We start from the raw sequence: 5,915 nt of genomic DNA on the forward strand, positions 1-5,915 counted from the left end.
CGAAAAAATGGGTAGATGGTGTGGATAAATCATATACATCACCGTAGGCCCCACAGAGCTACTAACACGACCGCCATTCTATGCCACCATCGCTAGATCACATGCGGATGGACCCAAATTTCCTGTTAAAGTCTTTCCCACGAGTAGAGCTGTACACGAGCAGAATTAGCTTAGTAACTCGCTCGACTCGACTCGGATTGAAACTTTCTTCGAACCGAGTCGAGCCATTTTTTAGGAGCTTGAAACATTTCGAGTGTAGTCTGAGCTGGACCTAGCTTGACTCAGCTCGACTCGGTATTGAGCTCGACTCGGATTGAGTTTTAAGTGCATGTATAAGGGTTTTTTAAAAAAAAAACCCACATTCACCCGACCCTAACCCATTTCGCCCAACCTTAACCCAGCGAGCTTCCAACACCCAAATCGCCTGACCCTAACCCATTTCTCCCTCCCTTTCACCCAAATCGGTCTCCGTTCGCACAATACTCTCGCCGTTCTCCACCGCCTGATGAAATTCCTCCTTCCAACGTCTGTCCGGATGACCTCCTCTCCCGAAGTGAGTCCTCTCCTCCCCTCTCTCCATTTTTTCCGCGAGTAGCATCCGAGTAGCGAATGTAAGAAAAACGGTCAAAGGCTACGGCCAAAAACCGTAGCAAAAGCACTTTTGCTACTGATATAATCCTTAGCACATCCGTCGCTATTGGTGGGGTAGCTAAAGGTATCGCTACGGATTATATCCGTAGCAATAGGTACCAATAGCTACAGATTATATCCATAGCAATAGATACCAATAGCTACGAATTATAGTCATAGTAATAGATACCAATAGCTACGGATTATATCCGTAGCAATGGATACCAATAGCTACGGATTATATCCGTAGCAATATATACCAATAGCTACGGACAATATCCGTAGCAATAGAAACCAATAGCTATGGACAAAAGCCGTATCGATAGCTACGAATTATATTCATAGATATTTTTTAAAAAAAATTGTAATAATACGACCTGTTTCCATTGCAAAAACCTATTGTGATTGATAACTCGTCTAAGCTTAATACTGATAAAAATAGTACATAAAATGCAATCAGGAAAAAAATAATGCATTTATTAAAAATAGCAATCAAATCATACAATGCATCCTACATTCACATTTCTAAATAAACAATACTTCACTTTACTCAACCTATCATAAGAATTACAACTAAGGCATGCCCTCATGTGCAAGAAACAAATACACTCCAACACAGTGAACACCCTCTATATGCATTCAATAATATTCACTTTTTTATAGAATTTTCTTCCTTCAGACGGTCAATTTCAGCAAATGTAGAAGATAGAGCTTCTTCTTTCCTTGAAACTGCAGATGTAACTTCTGTGGACTTTGACACAAGATCACTTTTAAGTTCTGAAACCCTTCTCTTGAGAAAATGAATTTCATCCTCCACTAACTTCCTTAGCTTGTCAGCCTGTATAAAATAGCATTTGTAGACACAATCAAACAAGCATGCCTTTGTACACATCTCAAAAGGAAGAAAGACAAAAAAAAAAAAAACACTTATATATGGAGAAATAAAAAATGTACCTACAAATCTTCTAAACTATGGCAAAATCCAACATGAGTAATGTGTTCAAACCTAGGATGGACTTTTAAACTCAAAACTCCAACTCAAACACACTAAAATATGTGACTTACTATAAAAAGTAAACTTACTATTTACAGATGATATCCATTCCTACTAGACTTCATGGTTTTCTGTCAAAAGCAGTAACAACCCAATTTGGCCTAACCACATTATTCTCCTAATTTTTCAGAGCCCTTTTCATGTTGGCACATCTCCTATAACTCAGAAGGATCAAAAGTTACATGCGATCTAAAACTCACCATTTATAGTAAAAAATGAAAATAAAATGGACTTTTGACAATTCATCAAATAAAATCTTATAAATTCGGCATGGGCAACCCAGCGTAGTGGGGTTTGTTTACTAAAGTAGCTTCTCCTACCTAAAATAATATATGATATGTTGAAAAACTCATTCTGGTTTACTAAAATGTTAACATGCTAAAATGTTGTACGTGAGAAGACACTACAGAATAAACAATCCTATGGAAAAAAACAAATGAAAAGAGAGAGAATATATGAGAGGTGATCCTTATCTCCTTTGATGGATTTAAGCTGCATGTGCCCTACCCAACTTCCTATAAGGAGAAGTTATCTAGGTCTTGGAATAATGTTAGTGACAAATCCACCTTGTCTATTAATATTATCATATTGTGTTAGGACATGACTCTAAAAATGAGATAAATCCAAATCTCAAATAATCTATGATTTAAGAGATAGTAGAGATGGAAATAGATGCATTCTGATACTTGAGTTCAAGTATGCTTGCCAACAAAGCAAGATTTTCTTGTTTGTTGCCATGTGATTGGGCTACATTATTACATCAATCGGGTTCAGGTTTGGGATCGGGTTTAGGTTTGGGTTTTCAAGTTTAGGTTTAGGTTTAGGTTAGGGAGTTGAGATTAGGATTAGGTATTGGTTTAGGTTTAGGTTAGGGAGTTGAGATTAAGATTAGGTGTAGGTTTAGGTTTAGGGATTTGAGAATACATTTAGGTTTTAGGTTTAGGTTTAGGTTTTAGGTTATAGGTTTAGGTTTAGGTTAAGGTTAGGTTATAGGTTATAAGTTTAGATTATATGTTATAGGTTAAGGTTTAGTTTATAGGTTTTGGTTTAGGTTAAGGTTATAGGTTTAGGTTTATGTTAAGGTTTAAGTTTAGGTTATAGGTTTAGGTTTAGGTTAGGGAGTTAAGATTAGGATTAGGTGTCGGTTTAGGTTTAGGTTAGGGAGTTGAGATTAGGATTAGGTGTAGGTTTAGGTTTAGGTTAGGGAGTTGAGATTATGATTAGCTGTAGGCTTAGGTTTAGGGATTTGAGAATACATTTAGGTTTTAGGTTTAGGTTTAGGTTTAGGTTTTAGGTTATAGGTGTAGGTTAAGGTTAGGTTATTGGTTATAAGTTTAGGTTATAGGTTATAGGTTAAGGTTTAGTTTATAGGTTTTGGTTTAGGTTAAGGTTATATAGGTTTAGGTTTAGGTTTAGGTTAAGGTTTAAGTTTAGGTTATAGGTTATAGGTTATAAGTTAAAGCTTTAGGGAATTGAGAATTGGTTAAGGTTTAGGTTTAGGAAATCGGGTTCGGGTTTGAGATCGTGTTTAGTTTGAGTTTTCAAGTTTAGGTTTAGGTTAAGGAGTTGAGATTAGGATTAGGTGTAAAGGATTTGAGAATACATTTAGGTTTTAGGTTTAGGTTTAGGTTTAGGTTAAAGTTAGGTTTAGGTATAGGTTATAGGTTATAGGTTATAGCTTTAGGGAATTGACAATAGGTTAAGGTTTTGGTTTAGGAAATCAGGTTTGGGTTCGGGATCGGGTTTAGGTTTGGGTTTTCAAGTTTAGGTTTAGGTTTAGGTTAGGGAGTTGAGATTAGGATTAGGTGTAGGTTTAGGTTTAGGGATTTGAGAATACATTTAGGTTTTAGGTTTAGGTTTTAGGTTATAGGTTTAGGTTAAGGTTAGGTTATCAGTTATAAGTTTAGGTTATAGGTTATATGTAAGCCCCGTATCCTAGACCGTACCGTTTCATAGGCTTCCGCGGTCTTCCCGGTCGAATTCCGGCAACCTTCGACCCTTAATCGGTATTTACGCGCGACCTGAATTCTCGTGCCGTCAACCAGAGTCGACTCAACCCAGGGCTTGTACCTTAGCGACCGCGTCGTTGCCGCGATTCCGATGCCGCGACTCGCGTGCTGATGCGATACTCTGGTCAAGAGTTGTGGGCCAGCGTTCGGTGCGAGGAAACGCCGCGCGTGTGAATCCCGAGAGAATCTCTACAAGGTGTCACATCAATCAATTAATCCGATCAATCCCATCATGTCAAGTACACATCAACTTTCACCCTTCCCAGGCAAGCCCCAAAAGTCAAAAAGTTTCTTACAACCCATAACTCCTCTTACAACTTTTGCCAAAAAAGTCAAAAAGCCTCTTACACACCCATCCCTCTCTCTCCCATCCATCACTCCATCACCCATCACTCCCTCTCTCTCTCCCTTTACAACTCTCTCTCTTATTCATTTTTTTTTCAAATCCAACCCAAGCAAGAGAGCACCATACGTATGAACTTCTCCAAGCCCTCCCATGGTGAGAAAAATGCTCATGTGTGGCCCACCTTTCCATCAGATCTCTCATCTCAACCATCCATTTCTTATCTTCCTCCATCAAAGAGAAGCACTAGGAGCTAAGGAAGCCAAGGGAGCAAGAAGATCAAGTGGTGGGTGTTTTGATAGGGTAGATTTTGATATTTTTAAGATGGGCCAAGTGAGGCCAACCGATCAATGGTTTGGATCTCGCTTTGGACCCTAAGATGTGGCCGATGGCCCACTTGGATCATCATGATCGTTCCATGATGGGGTCCATCATGGGGGCCATTCTCCATGGACCCCATCATGATGTTTATTTCCTTGCATGCTTAGGGTCATCTAGACCATCTATTTTAGTGGAGAATGGATCTCCACCGTTGGATTTCGATTTCATGAACCCATATGTAATGGGACCCACTTAATGTATGATTTAGTGCAAGGGAGGGCCCATAGTGCCGGGGTCCCTCCATCACACGGTCTCACTCTCTATCTCTCTCCCTTTTATTTTATTTATTTTATTTTATTTTATTTATGTTAATGAGGTTATGTGGCCCACTTGAATGGACCCCACCATGAGGTAGGTATCTTATCCAAACCATTTATAAGTGGGGCCCACCTTATATGTGTAGTACCCGCACCATCCATCAGTGGTGGCCCACCTGAGCAGGCCCACCTTGTATGGCAGACCGTCCAGCGTCCAGGGACGCTAGACGTTTTAATGGGAAAACACAAATACTAGCTTGGTTCAAGCTTGGGTGGTCCACTCATGTAGGCCCCACCTTGATGTATGTATTAAATCCACACCATTCATTCCTTTTCCAAGCCCTTTTTAGGCGTTGACCCGAAAGATGGGATCAATCAGACCTTCGGGTGGGCTATACCATAGCAAATGGTGGTTTTCACCATTGAAGCTTTCCCTGATTATTTATACGCTGAGATTGCTCCTTTGTTTGTCAAATTTTGTGGTGCAAAAAACACTATCTGCGTCTTGTGTAGCATGAGAATATATATATATATATATATATATATATATATATATATATATATATATATATGCGCACGGCGTCCGAGCGGACGGGCATATGTACAACCACCCACGGCTGTAGCCGTGGGCCCCACCTTGATGTTTATATACCATCTAAACCGTTCATAGGGTGGGCCACCCCCTGACATGGGCCCACCCCAAAAATCAGCGTGATCCAAGACTCAGGTGGCCCACACCGTATGGAACAGTGGGATTGAACCTCTACCATTGAAACCTCTTTTGGGCCCACAGAAGTTTAGGATCAAAATGAAATTTGTTTCTACCCTTCATCTAGGTCCACGTGGCCTTCTCAAGGGGTTGGATGACATATAAATATTATGGTGGGCCCCACATGGAGCCCACATAGATGTATGTGTTTCACCGTCCGCCTGGACGATGGACGTGGAGCCCACTGTGATGCGTGGAGCCTACTGTGATACGTGGTGCCCACTGTGATGTGTGTGCGTGCGTGTGTGTGTGCGTGCGTGCGTGCGTGTGTGGTATGTATGCATATTTATATATATATATATATATTATATTATATTAGATATAATATCTTATGTATATATATTATATTATATCATATTTAATATAATATTGGTGGGAGGCCCACCTCAGTTGCTTGTGGCCTGTGATTAAGGCCACCTTGATATAGATGTAAGGCCCATGGGTCGAGGCCCATAGATGTATTAGGGGCCCA

At 40.1% G+C, this 5,915-nt stretch overlaps 1 long non-coding RNA gene across 1 annotated transcript; it reads right to left on the reverse strand.

The window, feature by feature from the left end:
- Positions 1–1,091: 1,091 nt before the first annotated feature.
- LOC131250004 (uncharacterized) lies at positions 1,092–1,850 on the reverse strand. Its single transcript, XR_009172966.1, has 2 exons — positions 1,714–1,850; positions 1,092–1,468 (listed from the first exon to the last, which is right to left on the reverse strand). It is a non-coding gene; the product is annotated as an uncharacterized LOC131250004 (long non-coding RNA).
- Positions 1,851–5,915: the final 4,065 nt, after the last annotated feature.

This window comes from Magnolia sinica, chromosome 6 (assembly GCF_029962835.1).
Source record: "Magnolia sinica isolate HGM2019 chromosome 6, MsV1, whole genome shotgun sequence".
Taxonomy (NCBI): Eukaryota; Viridiplantae; Streptophyta; class Magnoliopsida; order Magnoliales; family Magnoliaceae; genus Magnolia; species Magnolia sinica.